Source organism: Hyperolius riggenbachi, chromosome 8 (assembly GCF_040937935.1).
Source record: "Hyperolius riggenbachi isolate aHypRig1 chromosome 8, aHypRig1.pri, whole genome shotgun sequence".
Classification (NCBI taxonomy): domain Eukaryota; kingdom Metazoa; phylum Chordata; class Amphibia; order Anura; family Hyperoliidae; genus Hyperolius; species Hyperolius riggenbachi.
The window spans coordinates 127,237,795-127,262,248 of record NC_090653.1 but is presented as its reverse complement, the minus strand read 5'-3'; the positions used below and the strand labels follow the sequence as shown (position 1 = coordinate 127,262,248).

At 45.4% G+C, this 24,454-nt stretch overlaps 1 protein-coding gene and 1 long non-coding RNA gene across 9 annotated transcripts in view; one reads left to right on the top strand and one right to left on the bottom strand.

The window, feature by feature from the left end:
- Positions 1-24,454, top strand: part of IL1RAPL2 (interleukin 1 receptor accessory protein like 2) — a 1,439,628-nt gene that overhangs the window by 1,298,324 nt on the left and 116,850 nt on the right. The gene's annotated exons all lie outside the window — the stretch shown is intronic.
- The window catches only part of LOC137529101 (uncharacterized), a 101,937-nt gene that overhangs the window by 42,841 nt on the left and 34,642 nt on the right, over positions 1-24,454 (bottom strand). For 2 of the 3 annotated variants that reach the window (XR_011023583.1, XR_011023585.1), the window contains exon 3: positions 3,625-3,735. This is a non-coding gene — a long non-coding RNA (uncharacterized lncRNA). The remainder of the gene's footprint in view (positions 1-3,624; positions 3,736-24,454) is intronic. The other variant, XR_011023584.1, reaches the window with a different exon arrangement.

Genomic DNA, 24,454 nt, shown 5'->3' with positions numbered 1-24,454 from the left:
GTCCCCACTGTATTTAATGGTCTTTGGATATGGAACTTTCCAAATGCTGGACCTACTGACCTGTTTGGCCAAACAGCACTCAAACTGAACAGAGACACATTTGAGCAACACTGTATGAGTCTACATGTGTTTGCTTGAAGCCAGTCAACATAGTAGACTAAGGACATGGACTGTAAGGCTTGGTGGTGTATTCTCCACAGTCAGCATGCAACGCATGAGCTGACGTGGAGGAGGTACACACACTAGCACAAGGAAACAGGCTATCCCTAGTATAGTGGAGGGGAGGACTGACTCCAACAGGAGATTGTGGCGCACAGAGCCGGTGCAGATCTGACAGCCACAAACAATGCTTTCGCTATAACGTCTCAGCGCAAAGTAGCGCTGAGCGCACAAACCAGAACTGAGGAGATCAGGACATGTAAACAGAATGAACGCTTGCTAAACTAGCCACTACTTAGTGACAGCAAGCGTCCACAATAACACAGACTGGAATGAGGCAGCCAATGCGTTGCGGCGATGGCGTGCCTCACAAAGACAGGACAGGATAGTCAGGAAATAGCAGGATCAAGATAGATGAACGTAACACAGACAAATATACAATAAGTATGTATTCCTAGCGTATTACAATTACAGCTATCAATGAAACTATTTGTAACGTCTGACTAACATATGTATATATCGGCAATGAACCGATATATGACATAAGCAGGAACGCTGACTAGGACTGGAGTAATACAGGGAACAGGACTCAGAAGGATTCGCTATCTCTTCGCAGAGATGAACGCAATCCACAAACGGTAACAGAACAGGATTCAGAAGGATTCGTTATCTCTTCGCAGAGATGAACGCAATCCACAAACGGTAACAGGACAGGATTCAGAAGGATTCGTTATCTCCTCGCAGAGATGAACGCAATCCACGAACAGGACCAGGAGCAGGATACTAGCTCAGCACGGGTGCTAACGATACGCGCAAACTACCAAAGCGTGCTGGAAAGCTGACTAACTGCACACAGGATATAAACAGTTCGTGTACGTATACATCAGCGACACTGATGTATCAACGTAACACGAATACAAGGAAAATAATAAACGTGCTGGTATGCATATATATGGGCAATGAACCAATATATGATGCAAAACCAGCAAAGTATCTTTTAGAACAAGAAACACGATCGGGGCTGAAGCGACAGCAAGACTAGCTTACACTGAAGCTATGAAAACCCAAGGAAACCCTGCAGGAAGCAGATCTTTATGCTGAGGTCATCCAATGGGAGCAGACATGCAGATTCCCACACAGGTGAATGATAATCAGTCACAAGCTGACAGCAGGGAAAGGCCGACAAAGCTATGCAGCTTGCATGAAAAGAGATCAGAACTACCTGAGCTGCAGCACTACTACTTCCAGCAATGCCTGCTGCAGCAGCGATCATTGCATGGACAAGCTGAGAATCGTAGACCATAAATCTAGAAAAAACAAACAGACTTTACTAAGCACAAACAACCAATCTATAGACCCTGCTATGGGGAAAAGGGGATAGAGGGGTACTATAGCCCCTACACACACACACACACACACACACACACACACACACACACACACACACACACACACACACACACACACACACACACACACTTCGGAGTAAACACAGGAAATGCTGTTATATCAAGTCCATGCTGTATTGGGTGTCCTCCTCCTCCTGGCATCCGCACACTACTTGCTGACATCCTGAGGCCCCATTCACATTACAAACGCGCATGGCCATGCGTGCGGAATGCAATGCATGTGAACGCACGCCATCCGCGTTTGTGTGTGTTGCGTGGCTGAAAAGTGAATGGGACAGCCACACGCTTTTGCACAGGTCCGGAACGCATGCAGTGTGAACATCAGACAGTGCACTCTATGTACTGTCTGATTTTGTGCATGTCGGCCTCCCGCACGCGTTTCCAAAATGCAGCTGGAAACGCATGCAGTGTGAACGGGGCCTAAGGATCCTGATGCTTGTGACATTGTGAGGAACCTCTGGGTGGCAGCACAGAGTACGCTGCTCCGAGGAGGTAGAGGAGACCGGATGCAGAGTGGACAGTGTAAATATAACAGGGCTTCCAGCACATAGTCTGCACAAGTTGGGGGGGGGGGGGAGTGGAATAGCTGGCCACTACAGTATAAACTGCATTGTCCGGCTATGATGCGGGGTGGCAGCCATTATAATTTTGCTGGGGTGCTCACACTGCCCAGGCCGCTGTTGTTACGCCACAGCACATTCTTGAAAATTGATTCTGAAAGTGTCCATGTACTTTTACTCAAATGTCTTACCATCTCCATGTTTTATTGTTTCTCTTTTCTTCCATTTGTTTACCTGCAATGATTTTATCCTGCAACAAGCATCCTAGTGCAATTCCCTGCAAAATCAGATAATGTACACTTCCCCCGTGTATCCAATTACTTACAAATTGTTACTGTAAGAAAAAAAACCAAAACAATATCAAGATAGGAAGCTGTAGCATGGCTCTCATGTAAGGAAAGAGATCAGCGTTAAATACTTGAGCGGCATAAATCTCCGGTTCATATGTTTATTTATAGCTGCAGCATTTTGCTGTAAATTGCCTAAAATTACAGAGGTGATTGAGGTCAGATTGATGTGCATTTGTGTAGCTGTGAGCCGCGGCAAACACATCCCTCGGTCACGATAATCTCGGCGTCTATTCATCATTTTCATTAGCAGCAAAGTACACTACAGGGTGCTCACTGATATGACTTGTCTTGCACGTGTCAGTACTCAGGAATTAAATGGAGGAAAGAGGGAGAGAAAAAAAAATATGATAAACGCCACCGGCGACCAGAACATTTATCAACCCTCCATTTTGCTTGTGTTTCTAATTAGAGCTCTCCGGCGTATGTCTAAACAATTATGATTGCTGTCATACTTCAGAGGCATTGAAAAGGACCCCAGAGAGAAGGCACAGGAGAGATTGCAGACGTTAATACCACTAATTTAGATTGATAATTAAATATACGTACACAGTGATCAGATATTATTATAGTGTTATTTTATGCTGGTAACAGCTCACAGACCTGACATTACATCCATAAGTAGCTGCAATGATTATTACCTTATGATAACATGGCTTAAAGAGAACCAGAGATGAAGCACCCTCTTGTATTTTACCTTATAAATCAGTGGGAACATGACAGTAAACCCCTAATCTGCTCTTTGTTTCATTGTTCTCTTTTTAATTTGACTGTCACCTCTGATAAGAATCCCCGACTGAGCACTCAGTCTAGCTTTGCTATGGAAAGATTATAGCTGAGTCTGTGTTCTCTGGTGTTTTTTCAAGCCCAAGCCTGCCCCCTTGTGGCTCTGCTATAATGACTCAGCTATAATTATTCCCTGCAAAGCCAGACTGAATGCTCAGTCTGGGATTCTTATCACAGCTGATAACAGACACTTTTAGCAGTGAGGATGAAAGAGAGAGCATGGTAAGTGTTTTCTCTAATGTTCTTATTGATATATACGGTAAAATACACAAGGGTGCTTCGTCTCTGGTTCCCTTTAAGGAAACCGTGCTGAAGAATTGTTGTAATTTATTAAAATTTGCATCACGTGAATAGCACTCTCACCTTACAGCACTTGGGTCCCAGGTTCAATTCTAGCCTGGCTAGGACACTATAGCTGGCCATACACTGCTCGATTCTCTTCTTTGCCATTACTCCACTGAAGGTGTCAGGTGGCTGCATCAGAAAACAAACAGTGCTGACTGTTATTTCACCGCCATGAACATGAGCTACAGTTCACATTATTGATAATTAATCAATTCTCCCATAAGGTACAGGCCCTGTGGCAACTTATCTGCAGGTTAAGACAGAAAGACAACAAACTGGAGGTACCGCTCCACTGCACCGTGGGAGACAGTGCTGGATCATGGGCGGCCTATGATTAAGGACTTATTGTCTGAAACATGTTAGTCAAGTGCTTTTATGTGGATCTGGATATGTCCTGAATAAACTTATTGATTTGTTATCTGCAGGTTAGCAGTGACTTTTTGAACAATAATTACTAAACACCATAATACATAAGAACAGCTTTCATCACTTAGTTACACTGCCAAAAAAAAAATTGCAATTCCTTAATAATTTCATCAGCTGTCAATGTCAGGTAGTGCCTCAACACTCTGTTGAAGTATTAGTATTATTATTTGTTGTTCCATATTTTGCATTTCAGCAATAGCTTATTTTTCATAGTTAATGTACAGTATATGTTTACTTGTAAGATCATAAAGTATTGGCTTATGGCTTTTATTTTCTAAACTCTATAAAGTTCTGTGGTGATATTAGACATTTTCCTAAATGGAGAGGACAGGAATCTCACCTTGATATAATTGAAAAAGGTGTCAGCCCCAACGAGAATGACCCCCAAGTCCTGTTTCAGTAACACATGTAACATTTTTGTCATCTCTCTTTCCCATTGCTAACTGTCACTGGCACAGCAAGTGAGGAGAAACATTCAATTTTCTGCTACAGAGGTAACAATTTGTGAAGCAGTTCATTTTCTTCTACAGAGAGTGATTGTGGAAAAGAAATCAATAAATAACCACCCACATTCAGTATTTCAGTGAAAAGCCTGCTCTTTTTTATTTATCAATTACATATCAGGAATTCGCTACATGGCCGATACGTATAAGCCTGCCACATATTCTAGCCTGGCGGATTGCTGTTCAATTCTGAGTTTAGAGAGATTTTAAAGCCCAATAATGAGTTAAATGATATGGCCGAACACAATAGGAATCGGAGGGACCTTGTGATTCACAATGTATAGCCCTAGCTAAATGGAATGGTCCCAGGCACTTCACTCATGCCTTACACTCACTGGCCAGCATCTACCAAGTAACAACCTGCAACTCAGCATTAAAAGGATGCAGCAAAGTTCCTGTGTCCTTGTACAGAGTGGGGAGAAAGAGAGCAATCTCAACACTCCTTGTTAGCCATACAGCAAAGCTTACAGATTCCGAAGGCTGGAGCAGCGTGGCCACTGTCTGGTCGGGATTCTGCTGGCCACCTGTGCAGTGCAGCCGCACATACACACACCTGTACACAGAATGCTGTGTCTGAAGCCAAGTGGGTCCAGACGAGATCCAGCAGGTTCTGCCTCCTCCCTGCCCATATGTTTCTCCCAATCACCTGGGCTTTGTCAAGGCATTGGAAACGTTCTGTTTGATGGCTCTTTTCCTCCACAACTCTGCACACGAACACTGGAATTGTGCTGTGTGTGTGAGGCATGGGTGAAGAGCATGTTGACAAGGGCTATAACCTCAATGATGATAGAGCAGAGTGGTCTGTACACGCAGATAGGCACCCAGTATAACACGTTAGAACTCTTTACTAAAGAAAACGTGCAGAGATAAAATCATACACAACCATCAGGTAATGCAGCTTACTTAGAATAGAGAGGAACACAGAGTGAATACAGGCAAACACAATACCAAAGAGATCTTCACATCATTCTATAGACAGTGACAGCTTGTGGTTGCTTTACTATACTGCAGTTTAAAGTAATACTGTTGATACAACCAACACTAAATACAGTAGGCGTATGGTCTATTGGTGGATTCTCTTACTCAAGCACTTCTGTCTTGGCCTAGGAGGTATTCAATAAGTGGAGACCAGATTTTATTACATTTCTTTGTTTTATCTTCCATTTTAGCTCTTAAAGGGAACCCAAAGTGAAAGGGATATGGAGGCTGACATATTTGTTTCCTTGCAAACAATGCCACTTGCCTGGCAGTCCTGTTGATCTCCTGGCATACGTAGTGTCTGAGTCAAGACTCAAGACTTAAACAAGCATATAGGCTGCTATCATCAATTTGGTTGCAGTAAGAATATAGTTGAGGAGAGCATTTTGCATTTTTAAATGCTCACCTCTGTTCTGCTGTAGATCAGAAGTTAAGAGCAACGTTCAGAACCTGAAGAAGAGATAAAAACGAATGAGCATTTATCCCAGCTGCCTAACATTTAAAGCATAAGATAACAAAGTGACTTTAGCTGAGGTCACCTTGCCTGCTTAAAGCTGTAAGCTGAAGATACAAGTCCCTGAACTTGCTGCCATTTCTTTGCTCTGTCAATCAGACCTATTTCTTGTGAAATCCCAACTGATAAGATCACAACCGCCGACCATGGCATCTGCTTTTGATGGCTAAATCTTATGCAGAATGTTTGACAGATGAATTACACAACAATGGATTAATTCTCAAAGGACGCTTTGATTCTGACATAATGCAAAGTAACTGGATTTAAATACATATATTACAAAGATCAAACAGCATTTTAGTGTCTTGAAGTACAAACATTTATACCTCTTGCTGTATAATTATGAAGTAGGTTGTTTAGGAAGTATTCCCACAGCTGGAAACACTGATGTATCCATAACAGGTGCCGTCTAAATCAGCATTGTTGGGTTTCTCCAACCTGAGGCCATAAACTGATGTCACCTGAACTAACATATAAACTTGTATGGGTTTAACAGAAGTTCACTGTCTCCAGTAGACATTGTCGAACAAACTTAGCAGCTGTCATTGGACTGGAAGTAGTTTGTGTGTTTTTTCCCTGGTACATTGTTTTCATGCTAGTAGCTCAAAACCATTTATCTTGTCATAGTAAAGTTAGAGCCACATTTGGAATATAGACAGAGCAAAGTCCCTGGTATCCGGCACCGGTGGTGATCGCCTGAAGCTGGATACATGTGCAAGCCTAGAAAGCACAAACAAACCCCCCTCCCCCCGCCCCCACATCCCTGGTGAAGCAATGAATTGTTACCAAGCCTCCAGTGACGTCTTCAAACCGTCCTGTAGCTCCCAGCAGTTTTCCGACATCCTCCGTGCGCAGAAACCAGTGTGTCATCTGACCCATTTCGGATCAGGTGACACGCCGGGAGCTGTGCATGGATGCTGGAAAGCTGCCAGGAGCTACAAGAAGGTTAGAAGAAGGTGCTGGAGGCCAGTAAGTATTTTACTCCCTGCAAAACCGTGAAAACACCCTCAGGCATGCCGGTTAGTTGAGACTACCAGTTGCCTGAGTTCTAGATAATGTGGACTTTGCTGTAGTTAACCTTTTGTATCTCCAAGCCCAACCCTAACCTCGAAAGCATACCTAATACTAATTTCCAACGTAAAGTGTACCTGAAGGGACAAAAGTGCCCAATTTAGATGCTTACCCCAGTAGAGGGAAGCCTCTGGATAATCCCAAGACTTTCCCTTTCCCCCACCACCTTGCCATTCCAGCCCTGGGAACCACCGAAGCTCGGCGACAAGCCCTTGTTGATGGAACATGGCCACACTGTGCAGGTGCAGTAGCGTGGAGCTGATCGGGCGATGACTCCATTCTACTGCACAGGTGCGAGCCGTCCTGTATCTGCGCTGTGTGGCTGTGAACTTCAGGGGGTCCCATCGTTGGAACAGACAGGTGGAGGAGGATGTAGTAAGCCTCTAGAGGATCCAGAGGTTTCCCTCTACTGAGGTAAGCATCTACATTTTTCTCCTTACTATCTCACAGGTTTGCTTTCGCTAACCTTAAATTGTCACTAACTACAACTCCTACCCTGGGCCCCAACCCCTGGGCCTATCACTTCTTATTTCTAACACTATTTACACTGACTTTTACCCTTTAAACTTATTCCAAAACTAACTAAACTTCACAACTAGCCATAATTAAAGAGAACGTAAAGTGAGAGGAATACGGAGGCTGCATCTTCATTGCTCTGCATAGGATCCATTCCGATCTGCTCCGTTTAATTCTGCTAAAGTGAACTTATCTTTAGCGCAGTCGGAATCAAGCCTAACGGTTTATACTGTGCACTATACATTCTGGGGTCAAATATATAAAAAACTCTGTGAAAAATAAGTAACATAACCACAATGCATTATTTGCCAGGTCTTTATTTTAAGTTATTGTAAACACACTTAAAGCACACTTGAAGTGAGAGGGATATGGTTGGCCCGCAAAAATAGCCGTGATGCTATGATGCAGTTTTTATTTTTCTGACATTTACACTATTTATTTTGTATAGCACTGTATGCACTTTGATTTCCCCTGACAAAGCCCCCATCTTTTAGGGGGGTGAAACATGTTGAGTTGTGGTGGGGTGATGTGTTAGGCCCCGTTTAAATCTAAAAGCACAAATCGCATCACTGGAGACTTCCGCAATTCAGAGCAATTGCGGTCAGTGCTTAATTAAGCACTGTACTGCGATCACTCCAGAATTGCAACCAAAATGTGGCACGTAATGCATTTTGCGATTGGCGCTGATCGCAAAACACCCGGGATCTGCACCAATTGTGGCAGTGAGAACACTGCCATAGGTTAAAACAGCAATTAGCGAATCACCCGCTAATCACTCAAGTGTGAATGGGCCCTTTTACACTTAGGGCTGGTTCAGACGGACGTTTGGAGGCGTTGCGTTTGCTGGCGTCGCGTTCAGCAGCGTTCGCGTGCGTTTGGATGCGGTCGCGTTTTTTCTTCCCCTAGGGGGACATTAGCCGTCGCGGTTAACCTCCCCTGGAAGCTACATGTAGCTTCCAGGGGCTCCTTGAACGCCAGAGAAAATCGGGACCCAAACGCCGCGTTTGTGTAAACGCGCTTGAAAGCTTGGTACAAACGCTCCCATTCACTTGAATGGGAGCGTTTAACACCAAGCCCTGAACGCTGGCTGTAAACGCTCTGCAAACGTCCGTCTGAACCAGCCCTAAATCAGTTGCTCTCAGTTATATCTGAAAGAAAACAGATTTTCAAAGTAATGCCCATGTTTTCCTATGGCACAGTTCACACTTAATGTGTTTCAACTGAAATCTTTTTCACAATGCACTGCTATGGAAAAAATGCCTACTAACGCACACTAACGCGTACTAACTGATTAAGTGTAAATGGGCCCTAAGTAATAGCAAATAGTTTATTCTGGCTCAGAGAGCAGACTCTAGGTGGATAAAAACTGATACAGCCCCCTGTTTAGCCTGCAAACTATATTTGCATCTCCCAGATCAGTCTAAAGCTGTTTTAATAAGTATCTTCATCCCTGAAGGCCTACTATTTATTATTTTTTGTACCCTTTTAATATGTATTAAGTAAAAGCTATGTTTTAATGTTCTTCTATGTACAGTAGGTATAAAATTGTGATCTATCTAATAAAGACGTCATGCAAACAAATGTTCACAGCAGTGCGCTGGCATTATGCACTGACTTATATCACACATAGGCAGCAAGAACTAGCAAATCCTACAACGTGGGCACTGAATCGGCACATGCTAATATTTGAACACAGCCCTTGTAGTGTGAATGGACCCTTAAACTGTTAAATCCTAAAGGAGCCTTCTTATTTAGCTTGATGGATCATTGTCATCGTGCCTCATAGTGATTGGCATGACAAGCGCTGGTGTCTTTCATCTGGGACTGGGCATTGCTCCAGGGATCCTCACTTTACTCTCATCTTTATACAGCTTTTATGCTGTCACATCATTCCCATTCTTTCCTCACATCACATGGACATCAGACTCTTCAATTCTGACATCAATTCAGATCTCATCTAATTACATGAATCCCTGGATTTACTTTGATTATGTTTAAGCCTCTGATTGAATATATTGTGTGGCACCCTCACTCAGTTGCGTAGCAATAGGGAATGCAGGGGCTGTGACCGCACAAGGGTCCATGGACCAGAGGGGCCCACACAGGGCACTCCTCCAGGTGCTGCATTGGCTCTGGTATTGTGGTGGTAACGATTGCTTCTGTATGTGCTATGAAGAGTGGTGATCATTAACCACCTGGGCGTTACGGACGAGCTCAGCTTGTCCAGTAACGCCGCGGTGGATTGCTCGGGCCCTGGTGGATTGCTTGGCACTTTGCTAGCTGCGTGTTTTTCCGATCGCCGCCGCTCGCCGCCAATCCGCCACTACCCGCCGCGAAAGAGGCCCCCCCGCAGACCCCTTGCGCAGCCTGGCCAATCACCGCCAGGCTGCGCTATGGGGTGGTTCAGGACTCCCTGTGACGTCACGATGTCGATTACGTCATTCCGTTCATTGCCATGGGGACAGGGGAAACCCTGCAGGAAATCCCGTTCAGAACTGCATTTCCTGATGGGTATGAATGCCGTCGGGGATCGGAAGAGGTAGGGGGATGCCGCATGGAGGGGGGAATCATGTAGCTATCCTGGAGGCTGCCATATTTATTTCCTTTTAATAATTACCAGTTGCCTGGCTATCCTGTTGATCTCTTTGGTAACAGTAGTGTCTGAATCACAGGCTTGAAACAAGCATAGGGCTAATCCAGTCAGACACGTGTGATTTTCATGCTCTTTCAGGGTCTATGGCTAAAATTATTGGAGGCTGAAGATCAGCAGGACAGCCAGGCAGCATGCATTGTTTTAAAGAACACTATCAAACCAAGTTTTCTAAAATGACAATGTAAAAATACCTCTCAGTTCAGGTATCCTTTAAAAAAGTGTTTGTCTTTGGAAAAAAACAGTTTTAGTGGACTGTTTCATGTCATTATACACATGAGTAAAAGTGTAAAATTTGCAATGAGGCCAATGGTTTTGTAGCTACACTACTGGCCTCACACTCACCTCTGACGAAGTGAGCTGTGTCATGAAACACACTTTAGGTTATGATGTTAAGTTATTTGAAATGACTGTACTTTTTAAAATGTATTACTGAAATTGTGGTGAATACACCACCAACACTTTACTGCTGTGTAATAATTACCATATAACACAGTCAGGTTGAGTACACTGAAGCTACACTTCAATAGCACGCTTTATGGTGGGCCTAACCACAGGTTAATTTACATTATAATAATATTCATTCCTATTTTTGAGTAATGATTTTTTAAGTTAAGAATACAATAAATGAATGATAAAAATGTTTTTATGTAAATGTATTCAGCTTGAAAATGCACCAATCAAAATGAAGCAGGTAATTTGTGCATCGGTGGCCAGCTATTAAAATGGGCACTTTATAGACTGTGATGTCAATTGTGGCTATAGAGACACCCAGTGAATAATTTGGTTTCTGTAGACAGATTTCAGCTTTATGCAGTTGGTAATATTTTCCAGCAAAAAATAGTGGTGGAAGGGAGCGATTGCATCTCAGCTATTGGTGGAGGAAGGGGGGGGGTCGTATAGTGTTAGGAGCACAAAACTACAGAAGGTGAGTTAGTGTGAAAAGAGGTTTAGGTAATGTGATAGTAGTATAGAATATTGGTAGAGCTATCAGTATTAGCCTGTGCTGATAGTATAAATGTCAGCATACGCCATTTGAATCCTACTAAGGTGAAATTTGATTGGTACATTTGGTACATTGGAACAATTGCATAAAGATCCATATAGAATTTGCATAATCCTCCACCAACTCCACCAAACAATTATTTGCAAGTGCAACTCATTAACCATATAAATTCATTTCCAACAGCCCACCTTTGGTCTCTTTGAGCAATTTCCCACTTGGGTATTAGGACTTTTTTGTCAGGACTTCATTTCTTTTTTGACATTACGTCTGTTTTATTTCTCACTATTGTCAGAGAATAGTTTAAATGGAATAGCAATATTTAAATAATGATTAACTACATTTCAAATTATCAGCAGACCATTATTTATAAGAATAGGAGTCCAATATTGAGGTCCTAATGATGGACAGTTCTCAATCTTTATTCCCAGGATGCTTCACATTTTAATAATTATTTTATCTATATCTCCATTTCTGGATTACCTTCTTAAATAAACTATCCCTTTAATTAAAGTTCCCATAATGCCATCATTATGGAAAGATATATGAGGGCAAGCAGCAAGACTTTTTAAATTGCCTGTTGTAATTTCTTGTCAGTGGTTTAATATCCAGGCTCATAGTTTTCATGTTGTCCTACCAATATAACTTGTACAGTATATTAGCCCACAAAGGCATTCAGTTTGCTAAATAATTTTAAGGGGATTTGCAATTTGTGAATGTTCCTCTATTACATTTTTGTTTCATTTTGATTTCTAAATTATTTTGTTCTTTCAGTGTTTGGAGAAATCTTACATGTGCCACATTTGTACACGTTTAGATCATAAGTACGTGTGTGTTCACATATCCACTTTTGATTGACCAATAAGTGGACAATTTTACCACTTACATGTAGTATGAGAGCTTAACTACACAATGGGCTTGATTAACAAAAGAGTGCTAACTGTTAGCACGGCCGTTTTCGCGCGAATTTTTGCATTGTGCGTGATCGCGAATTTTCTTGTGAAACGATACCGTTTTCGCACGCAAACGCGAATTTTCGCGCGAAAACGATATCGATTTCGCGGTAAAAATCGTGTTTGTGCGCGAAAACATTATCGTTTGCGCGTGATGCGAAAATTCGTGTGAAAACGGCCGTGCTAACAGTTAGCACTCTTTTGTGAATCAAGCCCAATCTGTTTACAGTATTCATAATATGTTGATCTTCATATCAGATGAAAATGGTAAAATAGGCCAATCATTAGCCAATCAAAATCAATATTGACTGGTTAATAATTTGCCAATTTTACCACCTATATGTAGTATGAGGGTCAACAGATTGTCAGTACTATGGAAAGATTGTGTAGGTAAAGATTTAAAGAGACACTGAAGCGCAAAAAAAAAATATGATATAGTGAATTGGTTGTGTACTATGAATAATTACTAGAAGATTAGCAGCAAAGAAAATATTCTCATATTTTTATTTTCAGGTATATAGTGTTTTTTCTAACATTGCATCATTCTCTAATATGTGCAGATTACACAACACTCAGCATTCAAAATGATTCTTTCAGAGCAGTCTGTGAACTAATGACCTGTCCTCTGGCAGAGAAAAAGTAAATAGTTCAGAAACACTTGAGATAATAAAAGTCAGAAAACAGCCCTCTCCACGACTTTGAAAGTCGTAGACCTTAATGGCTTTTTTGCATAGAGATAACAACTGGAGTTTCTTAACTCTTCCTGGAAACAATTAGACTGATATATCTGATCCTAATGTATTATTTCTTAGCTGTACTACACATACAAATCATAATATCATAATTTTTTTTTCGCTTCAGTGTCTCTTTAAGCCTAGTACACACATCCAATTTTTATTGGAAAAATAAAATAAAAAGAAAGACATAGCTCAATAGTTCATCTTACTTAAAATGTACCTGATCTAACATGACATAAGATAAACATGAATACATATAGTACCCAGTCCTTCATAATAACTTGTCTACGTTCTCTGTTTGTTTGTTTGTTTGTTTTTTTGGGGGGTTGCATTTTCAAGTATAAGATAAACAGTGCTGTTATGCTTATCTATGCAAATGAGGTACAGCATGTTCAAGTACGCACTTGCTCTCCTGAAAAGTAAACGGGAACAAAACTCTATCAGTCTATGCAAACAATAAAGAAAGCAAAAGAATGCTGAAACTTCAAAGCTTATCATTTTATTGGGTGCTAAATTTATCAGTTTTGCAGAACACTGACAATTTTCAGTCAAAATGTGACCGCATACAGTGAAATTAAGACCGCAGGAGCCTGATGTAGTAAACTCCGGAATAACTTGTCGTGTGCAGGGAGTGCACAGCAATTTTACCATTATTAGAGCAAGGGGAAGCAGCGGTCATTAACCCATTAGCGACACGCGTGTTACCGGGTTAACACATGCATTGTGTTTAGTAACGCGTGAGATACCATGGTAACACACATAGCTAATGAGATAACATCCGGTGCTGCCCATGCGCTAGTAACAGTAAAATTGCCATGCCCTCCTTGTGCATGGCAACTTTATCAGAATTTACTGCATCAGCCCTCGATACAGTTGTACATGCTATTGCTAGTACACATACAATTATTATCTTTTCGTCTATTTTCAGTTTGTTGCTTTAATACTGAATATTTTTGGCTATAGTTCCTTCTCAAACTATGGACAATTTTGTTTAGTAACATGTCATTTAATGTCCTCAAGTGATGTGTATAGACTTGCAGTGTAGTCTATTGGATTGTGGAACTCTGGTTCAAGCAGTCCTGGAAGTTTTATGCTGCTTTTATTGCGTTGTGAGGTAGTGATGCTCAAATACCCCTTTTTAAAATTCGAGTTTGGTCGAATTCGAATAGTAAATTATTCGAGGTCAGTCGAATATTCGAGTCGAATAATTTTTACTATTCGATTCGACCTCGGACTTCGAGCTCACTATTCGAGTCGGTATTCGAGCTAACTATTCGAGCTGACTATTCGAATTGGCCTTAAATAGCTTCCAACACTTGTTTTGAGGGTGAATGATGCAAGAAACCTCTTTTTTTCCAAGTAACAACAGCAAGTGATTATGTGGGGATGTTCCTTTAAAAAACAATGTGGAAAGAGAAGTTGTGTCCTTAATTTTGTTCAGTAGTGTTACTGTATATACTTGTTCTTCTTCTTCTTTATCTTTCTTCTTCTTCTTCTCGATCTTCTTCTTCTATATTGTCTTCATCTTCATCTTCATCTTCATCTTCTTCCTCTTCTTCCTCTTCTTCTTCTTCTTCTTCTTCTTCTTCTTCTTCTTCTTCTTCTTCTTCTTCTTCTTCTTCTTCTTCTTCTTCTTCATCTTCATCTTCTTCATCTTCTTCATCATCTTCTTCATCTTCTTCTTCATCTTCTTCTTCATCTTCTCCTTCCTTTTCAATATCGTCTTCTTCTTCTTCACGTATTTCTCTTTTCAATTTTTTTTTTAAAGAAATGCAGCTATTTTTGAGCGTAACAAATAGCTGGTGGGCGCACGCATGTTGGAAGCGCCATTGTATGTGCTCCCTGGCAGTGGAAACACAAAGACAGCAGGAGGTAAATTCAGCAGCAGGAGGAGGAGGATGAGTGTGTGGCAGCAGGCAGTCAATGAGGCAGGCAGCTCGCCGTGACATAATAGCCCTGGTACCTAGCGGTGATACCAGGGCTGTAAATAAACACAACAGGAGGTCCCAGACAGCGGTCGTGCAGCCCACATTGTGTCCAATACACAACTGGGACAACACAGTTTTCAACCCGGGCACCTCAGAAAAATTAAACCTTTTTTTTTTTTTGAATGGTTTGTTTGGTTTTTGGTTTTGCAACCAATATAGCTATTGTTTGACGTAATAGCTGGTGGCAGAGTGGCAGCAGAAGGTAAATCATCTGTGTACCCTGGCAGTGGGAAACACAGACAGACAGCAGCAGCAGGAGGAGGAATGGAGGAGTAGGCGAGCAGCTATTGTTTGACGTAATAGCTGGTGGCAGAGTGGCAGCAGAAGGTAAATCATCTGTGTACCCTGGCAGTGGGAAACACAGACAGACAGCAGCAGCAGCAGCAGCAGCAGGAGGAGGTATGGAGGAGCATTGTGAGTGTGGCAGCAGGTAGGCAGCGTGACATAATAGCCCTGGTACCTAGCGGTGATACCAGGGCTGTAAATAAACACAACAGGAGGTCCCAGACAGCGGTCGTGCAGCCCACATTGTGTCCAATACACAACTGGGACAACACAGTTTTCAACCCGGGCACCTCAGAAAAATTAAACCTTTTTTTTTTTTTTAATGGTTTGTTTGGTTTTTGGTTTTGCAACCAATATAGCTATTGTTTGACGTAATAGCTGGTGGCAGAGTGGCAGCAGAAGGTAAATCATCTGTGTACCCTGGCAGTGGGAAACACAGACAGACAGCAGCAGCAGGAGGAGGAATGGAGGAGTAGGCGAGCAGCTATTGTTTGACGTAATAGCTGGTGGCAGAGTGGCAGCAGAAGGTAAATCATCTGTGTACCCTGGCAGTGGGAAACACAGACAGACAGCAGCAGCAGCAGCAGCAGGAGGAGGTATGGAGGAGCATTGTGAGTGTGGCAGCAGGTAGGCAGCGTGACATAATAGCCCTGGTACCTAGCGGTGATACCAGGGCTGTAAATAAACACAACAGGAGGTCCCAGACAGCGGTCGTGCAGCCCACATTGTGTCCAATACACAACTGGGACAACACAGTTTTCAACCCGGGCACCTCAGAAAAATTAAACCTTTTTTTTTTTTTTAATGGTTTGTTTGGTTTTTGGTTTTGCAACCAATATAGCTATTGTTTGACGTAATAGCTGGTGGCAGAGTGGCAGCAGAAGAAGGTAATTCTGTGTACGCTGGCAGTGGGAAACACAGACAGACAGCAGAAGGGCAGTACACAGCAGCCCACTGTAGGTGTAAAATGTGTGGCTGCAGGCGATGTAATAGTCAAAGTGAACCAGGCTGGCTTAGTGAGCAGGAGCCAGGAGGTGGTAAAGGGTGGTAAGGCACATTAACGATGGTTCCGGCAGCCAGTTCATGTCCCCCTCTCGCCGACAACAGGGGCCAGGAACTCGCCTTCCACCCACGCCTGGTTCATCTTGAGAAACGTCAGTCTGTCCACAGACTTGTGAGACAGACGTGAGCGTTTCTCGGTGACCACGCCACCAGCTGCACTGAAGCAGCGCTCGGACAGCACGCTGGAAGGGGGGCAGGACAGCACTTCCAGGGCGTACTGCGCCAGCTCGCTCCAGATCTCCATGCGCTTGACCCAATACTCCATGGGATCAACAGGGGCATCGCTGTCAAGCCCGCTGTACGACCCCATGTAGTCAGCCACCATGCGGGTCAGGCGCTGGCTGTGACCGGAGGAGGATGCTGCTGCATGCATCTCCTCTCTAGTCACTGCTGCCGGAGCCTCTACAGTCCTGTAGAGCTCGTGGCTGAGAGACAGCAGGTCTGTGGGGCGCTTGCTGCTGCTGGATGCAGGCACCTGCTGCTGCCTCTGTGCTGGCTGCTGGACAGTGGGGGTGGAAGGCTGGGGGAAGGCTTCCTCCAAGCGCTCAACAAGGGCCTGCTGCAAGCTCCTTATTTGTTGCGCTGGGTCTCCTCCTGCAGGCGGCAGGAACTGGCTCAACTTCCCCTTGAGGCGTGGGTCCAACATCATGCTGATCCAGATGTCCTCCCTCTGCTTCATCTGGATCACCCTGGGGTCCCTGCGCAGGCACGTCAGCATGTGCGCTGCCATTGGGAAGAGGCGGGCCACGTCTGCTGGCACATCGACGTCAGTGCTGTCCTCATCCTCCTCCTCTGCCGCCTCATCCTCTCTCCACCCCCGCACCAACTCAGCTGCGCTGTGCTGATCCCCCTCATCAGCAGCCAGGTCAGGGACCTCCACCAAGTCCTCCTCCTCCTCCCCCTCAGAGGTGGACTGCGCAGCTGGTTGCCGCTCCTGCTGGTCCAAGGCTGCCGCTCCCTGTTCCAGCAAAGCATCGAGGGCCCTGTTCAGCAGAGAAACCAGGGGCACCCACTCGCAGACCATAGCATGGTCCCTGCTCACCATGTTTGTGGCCTGCAGGAAGGGAGCCAGCACTAAGCACACCTGCTGCATGTGCCTCCAGTCATCATCGGGGACGATGGACGGGAAGTTGCTGGTCTTGTCCCTTCTCAGAGCTGCGGAAACAGTGGCCAGGGCAAGGTACTGTTTGACAGCGCGCCTCTGTTCAACCAGACGCTCCAACATCGCCAGGGTGGAGTTCCAGCGAGTCGGAACGTCAAGGATCAGCCGATGGCGTGGCAGATCCAGCTCCTTTTGCACGTCTTCCAGGCTCGCACAGGCTGCAGCCGAGCGCCGGAAGTGACGCACAACATTCCTTGCCGTTTCCAGCAGTTCGCCCATCCCCTGGTAGGTGCGCAGGAACTTCTGCACCACCAGGTTCAGCACGTGGGCAAGACAGGGGATGTGGGTCAGGTTTCCCCTGTCTATTGCGGCAACCAGATTGGCCCCATTGTCGGCCACCACCTCTCCGACTCTGAGGCCTCTGGGGGTCAGCCAAATCCTCTCCTGCTCCTGGAGTTTGGCCAACACATGGGTTGCCGTCAGCTTGGTCTTCCCAAGGCTGACCAAGTGCAGCAGCGCTTGGCAGTGGCGGGCCTTCACGCTGCTGCTGAGGCGGGGGGTTTGGCCAGGTGTGCCGGAGGATGGCAGAGGATCGGAGGAACCTGCTGCAGTTCCCCTGAGCCTGCGGGGTGGCACCACCCACTGTGTTGCTGCTGCTGCTGTGCCCGCTGCTGCTCTCCCATCCTCACCCCCTTCCACCAAGCTGACCCAGTGGACAGTGAAGGACAGGTAGCGGCCTGTCCCGAAGCGGCTGCTCCAGGAGTCCATGGTGACGTGGACCCTTTCACCAACCGCGTGCTCCAGCCCTCGCTCCACATTGGCCATCACAAAGCGGTGCAGTGCAGGAATGGCCTTGCGGGAGAAAAAGTGTCTGCTGGGGAGCTGCCAGTCTGGGGCTGCGCAAGCAAGCAGCGCACGAATGTCGCTCCCCTCCTGCACGAGCGTGTACGGCAGGAGTTGGGAGCACATGGCCCGTGCCAGCAAGCCGTTCAGCTGCCGCACGCGACGGCTGCTGGGAGGCAGAGCCCTAACCACCCCCTGGAAGGACTCGCTCAAAAGGCTCTGGCGTGGCCTTTTGCTGACACGGGAATCAGCAGACACAGCAGAGGAGGCCACTGAGGACTGGCTGCCAGAACAGGCCTCAGTGTCGGCGGCAGGAGTTGCAGAGGGGGGAGGAGCAGTGCGTTTCCGCACTCCTGCTGGTGCTGCTGGAGGAGCAGGAGGGCGGGTGGCTGCTGTTGCTGCTGCTGCTGCTGAAGGCTGTGCAGTGATGGGTGTGGTGCCACTGCCAGCAGCAGATGCCTTCAGCCTCTGGAACTCCTCATGCTGGTGGAAATGTTTAGCCGCAAGGTGGTTGATGAGCGAGCTGGTGCTGAATTTTAAGGGGTCTGCACCTCTGCTCAACTTCCGCTGACAGTGGTTGCAAGTGGCGTACTTGCTGTACACAGTGGGCATGGTGAAAAACCGCCAGATTGGTGACAGAAACTTCCCCCTACGGCATGGAAGCGCTGCTGCCTGTCTCCCTGTGGTGGTTGGGGGGGGGCTTGGGTGCGGCTGGGGGTGGTACTGGCTGATGCTGCTGCTGCTGCTGCTGAGCCTGAGACACCAGCAGGCTGTGGGACGCTGCCAATGCTTGCAATGATGCGCCTCCTTGCAAGGCCCACAAGCGCATCCTCCTCCTCCTCCTCAGAGCTGCTGAGGACGACATCCCCTGGAGGTGGTGGCACCCAGTCTCTGTCTGTCACCGGGTCATCATCATCCTCCCCCTCCTGAAACATGTCCTGCTGGGATGAGGACCCCCCAAACTCCTCTCCTGATGCATGGATGGGCTGCTTGACTGTCGCCACAGTCTTGCTGTCCAATCCCTCATCCCCCAAAGTGCCCATCAGCATCTCCTCCTCAAGATCGCCAACAACAGCAGACAATTTACTCATGATGCCTGGGGTCAAAAGACTGCTGAATGACAGGTCGGCGAGTGACGGTGAACTGGCCTCCTCCCCAGACCCTGCTGGGCGGCTGCTGCGAACAGGGGTGGTGGTGGTGGTGAGGGTGGAGGCCTCGGATGCAGAGCTGATGGCGGGCTGCTCATCCTCCGTCATGAGTTGCACCACAGTGTCTGCATCCTTTTCCTCAATGGGACGTTTCCGACCCGGCTGGAGGAAAATGGGAGCAGGTGCTACACGCTGCTGCTGCTGTGTCTCTGCAGCGTGAGTTGCAGATGCTCCTGCTGGGCGGCGCCCAAGGCGTCCACGGCCAGTGGCTATGGGAGGAATGTTAGCCACTGACGCTGCTGCTGCTGCTGCGGAACTGTGCATGGTGGCGCGCCCGCGGCCGCGGCTTGCCACAATGCTGCTCCCTCTCCTCCTGATTCCCTTGCTGCCCTTCCCCTTGCCCAAACCGCGCTGGCTGCCACTTCCAGACATCTTCAATGTTTTGGGCGTATAGACAAAAGTTTTTTAAAAGGGCGGGTGAAAAGTGGGGTACTTTAATGGAGTGGGTTGGTTGGTGAGGTGACTGAGTGAGTGTCCCCTAGTACAGTAAGTAAGTAGTAACAGTCAGGAAGTACAACTAGCAGTTACAATAATCAGTAGTAATCACAAGTAAATTTAGTGTGTGTACACTCAGACAGTGAGTGCACGCACGCAGGAGCTAGTAGCCTATGAACACAGTGACTGAGTGTCCTAGACTCCTAGTACAGTAAGAGTAAGTAGTAACAGTAAGTAGAACTAACTAATTACAATAATCAATCAGCGATCAGAAGGAAATGGAGTGTGGGTGTGTGTACACTCAGACAGTGAGTGCACGCACGCAGGAGCTAGTAGCCTATGAACACAGTGACTGAGTGTCCTAGACTCCTAGTACAGTAAGAGTAAGTAGTAACAGTAAGTAGAACTAACTAATTACAATAATCAATCAGCGATCAGAAGGAAATGGAGTGTGGGTGGTGTGTGTACACTCAGACAGTGAGTGACCGCACGCAGGAGCTAGTAGCCTATGGACAGTGACTGAGTGTCCTAGACTCCTAGTACAGTAAGAGTAAGTAGTAACAGTAAGTAGAACTAACTAATTACAATAATCAATCAGCGATCAGAAGGAAATGGAGTGTGGGTGTGTGCACACTCAGACAGTGAGTGACCGCACGCAGGAGCTAGTAGCCTATGGACAGTGACTGAGTTTCCTAGACTCCTAGTACAGTAAGAGTAAGTAGTAACAGTAAGTAGAACTAACTAATTACAATAATCAATCAGCGATCAGAAGGAAATGGAGTGTGGGTGGTGTGTGTACACTCAGACAGTGAGTGACCGCACGCAGGAGCTAGTAGCCTATGGACAGTGACTGAGTGTCCTAGACTCCTAGTACAGTAAGAGTAAGTAGTAACAGTAAGTAGAACTAACTAATTACAATAATCAATCAGCGATCAGAAGGAAATGGAGTGTGGGTGGTGTGTGTACACTCAGACAGTGAGTGACCGCACGCAGGAGCTAGTAGCCTATGAACACAGTGACTGAGTGTCCTAGACTCCTAGTACAGTAAGAGTAAGTAGTAACAGTAAGTAGAACTAACTAATTACAATAATCAATCAGCGATCAGAAGGAAATGGAGTGTGGGTGTGTGTACACTCAGACAGTGAGTGCACGCACGCAGGAGCTAGTAGCCTATAAACACAGTGACTGAGTGTCCTATACTCCTAGTACAGTAAGAGTAAGTAGTAACAGTAAGTAGAACTAACTAATTACAATAATCAATCAGCGATCAGAAGGAAATGGAGTGTGGGTGTGTGTACACTCAGACAGTGAGTGCACGCACGCAGGAGCTAGTAGCCTATGAACACAGTGACTGAGTGTCCTAGACTCCTAGTACAGTAAGAGTAAGTAGTAACAGTAAGTAGAACTAACTAATTACAATAATCAATCAGCGATCAGAAGGAAATGGAGTGTGGGTGGTGTGTGTACACTCAGACAGTGAGTGACCGCACGCAGGAGCTAGTAGCCTATGAACACAGTGACTGAGTGTCCTAGACTCCTAGTACAGTAAGAGTAAGTAGTAACAGTAAGTAGAACTAACTAATTACAATAATCAATCAGCGATCAGAAGGAAATGGAGTGTGGGTGTGTGTACACTCAGACAGTGAGTGCACGCACGCAGGAGCTAGTAGCCTATGAACACAGTGACTGAGTGTCCTAGACTCCTAGTACAGTAAGAGTAAGTAGTAACAGTAAGTAGAACTAACTAATTACAATAATCAATCAGCGATCAGAAGGAAATGGAGTGTGGGTGGTGTGTGTACACTCAGACAGTGAGTGACCGCACGCAGGAGCTAGTAGCCTATGGACAGTGACTGAGTGTCCTAGACTCCTAGTACAGTAAGAGTAAGTAGTAACAGTAAGTAGAACTAACTAATTACAATAATCAATCAGCGATCAGAAGGAAATGGAGTGTGGGTGGTGTGTGTACACTCAGACAGTGAGTGACCGCACGCAGGAGCTAGTAGCCTATGAACACAGTGACTGAGTGTCCTAGACTCCTAGTACAGTAAGAGTAAGTAGTAACAGTAAGTAGAACTAACTAATTACAATAATCAATCAGCGATCAGAAGGAAATGGAGTGTGGGTGTGTGTACACTCAGACAGTGAGTGCACGCACGCAGGAGCTAGTAGCCTATGAACACAGTGACTGAGTGTCCTAGACTCCTAGTACAGTAAGAGTAAGTAGTAACAGTAAGTAGAACTAACTAATTACAATAATCAATCAGCGATCAGAAGGAAATGGAGTGTGGGTGTGTGTACACTCAGACAGTGAGTGCACGCACGCAGGAGCTAGTAGCCTATGAACACAGTGACTGAGTGTCCTAGACTCCTAGTACAGTAAGAGTAAGTAGTAACAGTAAGTAGAACTAACTAATTACAATAATCAATCAGCGATCAGAAGGAAATGGAGTGTGGGTGGTGTGTGTACACTCAGACAGTGAGTGACCGCACGCAGGAGCTAGTAGCCTATGAACACAGTGACTGAGTGTCCTAGACTCCTAGTACAGTAAGAGTAAGTAGTAACAGTAAGTAGAACTAACTAATTACAATAATCAATCAGCGATCAGAAGGAAATGGAGTGTGGGTGTGTGTACACTCAGACAGTGAGTGCACGCACGCAGGAGCTAGTAGCCTATGAACACAGTGACTGAGTGTCCTAGACTCCTAGTACAGTAAGAGTAAGTAGTAACAGTAAGTAGAACTAACTAATTACAATAATCAATCAGCGATCAGAAGGAAATGGAGTGTGGGTGGTGTGTGTACACTCAGACAGTGAGTGACCGCACGCAGGAGCTAGTAGCCTATGGACAGTGACTGAGTTTCCTAGACTCCTAGTACAGTAAGAGTAAGTAGTAACAGTAAGTAGAACTAACTAATTACAATAATCAATCAGCGATCAGAAGGAAATGGAGTGTGGGTGGTGTGTGTACACTCAGACAGTGAGTGACCGCACGCAGGAGCTAGTAGCCTATGGACAGTGACTGAGTTTCCTAGACTCCTAGTACAGTAAGAGTAAGTAGTAACAGTAAGTAGAACTAACTAATTACAATAATCAATCAGCGATCAGAAGGAAATGGAGTGTGGGTGGTGTGTGTACACTCAGACAGTGAGTGACCGCACGCAGGAGCTAGTAGCCTATGGACAGTGACTGAGTGTCCTAGACTCCTAGTACAGTAAGAGTAAGTAGTAACAGTAAGTAGAACTAACTAATTACAATAATCAATCAGCGATCAGAAGGAAATGGAGTGTGGGTGGTGTGTGTACACTCAGACAGTGAGTGACCGCACGCAGGAGCTAGTAGCCTATGGACAGTGACTGAGTTTCCTAGACTCCTAGTACAGTAAGAGTAAGTAGTAACAGTAAGTAGAACTAACTAATTACAATAATCAATCAGCGATCAGAAGGAAATGGAGTGTGGGTGGTGTGTGTACACTCAGACAGTGAGTGACCGCACGCAGGAGCTAGTAGCCTATGGACAGTGACTGAGTGTCCTAGACTCCTAGTACAGTAAGAGTAAGTAGTAACAGTAAGTAGAACTAACTAATTACAATAATCAATCAGCGATCAGAAGGAAATGGGGTGTGGGTGTGTGTACACTCAGACAGTGAGTGACCGCACGCAGGAGCTAGTAGCCTATGGACAGTGACTGAGTGTCCTAGACTCCTAGTACAGTAAGAGTAAGTAGTAACAGTAAGTAGAACTAACTAATTACGATAATCAATCAGCGATCAGAAGGAAATAGAGTGTGTGTTGTGTGTGTACACTCAGACAGTGAGTGCAGTGCGCACACGCAGGAGCTAGTAGCCTATATGAACAGTGACAGTGAGTGTCCCTACGGGTACAGTAAGAGTAAGTAGTAAGTAAGTACAACTAACTAACAATAATCTATCAGTAATCAGAAGGAAATAGAGTGTGTGTACACACAGACAGTGAGTGAGTGCATACACGCAGGAGCTAGCTAGTAGCCTATAAACAGTGACAGTCAGTGAGTGTCCTACTCCTAGTACAGTATAACTACAATACTATTAGTAAAGGACAGCAGAAATACTGGTATAGATGAGAGAAATAAACAGAGGACAGCTGCCCACAGAGGCAAGGCCCCCCTGAGGCCTAAACCTGTAAGCTTGCAGCAGCTGCCTGTCTCTAATGTAACACACAAGCTACTAACTAAAATACAATGTCTATCTAACTAACAACAATATAGGTGTATATGGCAGGTGTAGGTGAGCAAAAACGCTAGGTAAATGATCACAATAGAGCACTTGCTAAGCCAAAGCACAAAGGAGCAACTCTCTCTCTGTACAAGTCTCAGGCAAGCATGGAGAAACGGAACATGGCGGCCGCTATTTATAGGGTAGGGGCTGGCCAGGGTCCCCCTCTGTGATTGGCTGCCGTCAGAGGGCCTGGGAGCCCTCTGATTGGCTCTAAGGACATCAATCTGGGCTATGACGCTATTCGAGCTCGGTACCGAGCTCGAATAGCGCCGGGTTGCTCGAATAGCTCGAATAGTGAATGGGCTATTCGAGTGTACT